Source organism: Patella vulgata, chromosome 3, assembly GCF_932274485.2.
Source record: "Patella vulgata chromosome 3, xgPatVulg1.2, whole genome shotgun sequence".
Taxonomy (NCBI): domain Eukaryota; kingdom Metazoa; phylum Mollusca; class Gastropoda; family Patellidae; genus Patella; species Patella vulgata.
In genome coordinates, this window is record NC_065881.2 from 64,084,504 (window position 1) to 64,085,248 (window position 745).

A 745-nucleotide genomic window follows, 5' to 3' on the forward strand; every position below is an offset into this window, starting at 1 on the left:
CATATTCTAGTTCTTATATTAAAAGCTTAATGTTCCAGAATAAACAGCGAATATAGACTTTTAGAACAACAAATGAAAATTTCTCAGTACCCGAAGTATACGTCATTTCTAGCCATCAAATATCCAGACCGTGTTCACCTAACCTATTGTTTTGAGCCGTTATATTTGTAAAATTTAAATAAAGAAATTGTCAAATCCGGAAGAAATAGTATTGAACAATATCATATATTATAGAATGAGGGTGTTACAATCTGAAAAGTTAAAACTTCATAATAATTAACTCCACTTACCAAAAATAATTATCACTTTCGATAATTATCACGGGTTGAGTTGAACACCAGTAAAGAAATCTATCAAATATTGATTAAATGTCCAAACTGGGTTAATGAAGACGACGGGTATATGTCATGTTGTATATGTTATGAGGGAAATTTTGCCTGGGAATCGGTGCTACGGATTACTCTGATTTTGAAAACCAACGTGCACAAAGAACCTCGGTTTTTCGTTTCCTCCGAACAACTAGACGCTGTTCGTCCAATCTACATCGACATTTCCCCAGGCACGAGTCTAGATGGGGGTTCCCGTCGGGGGGGGGGGGGGGCGGATCCTTCCCTGCTCCCGCAGATCATATTGGGCATATTTTGTTTTCTCAAGTCGAACAAAAAATAACTGTCAGGCCTTACTTTACTCTAATCCTATACATGAACCGGTATATGAGCAGAATTATTGTCTCGGGGCTTCTGAT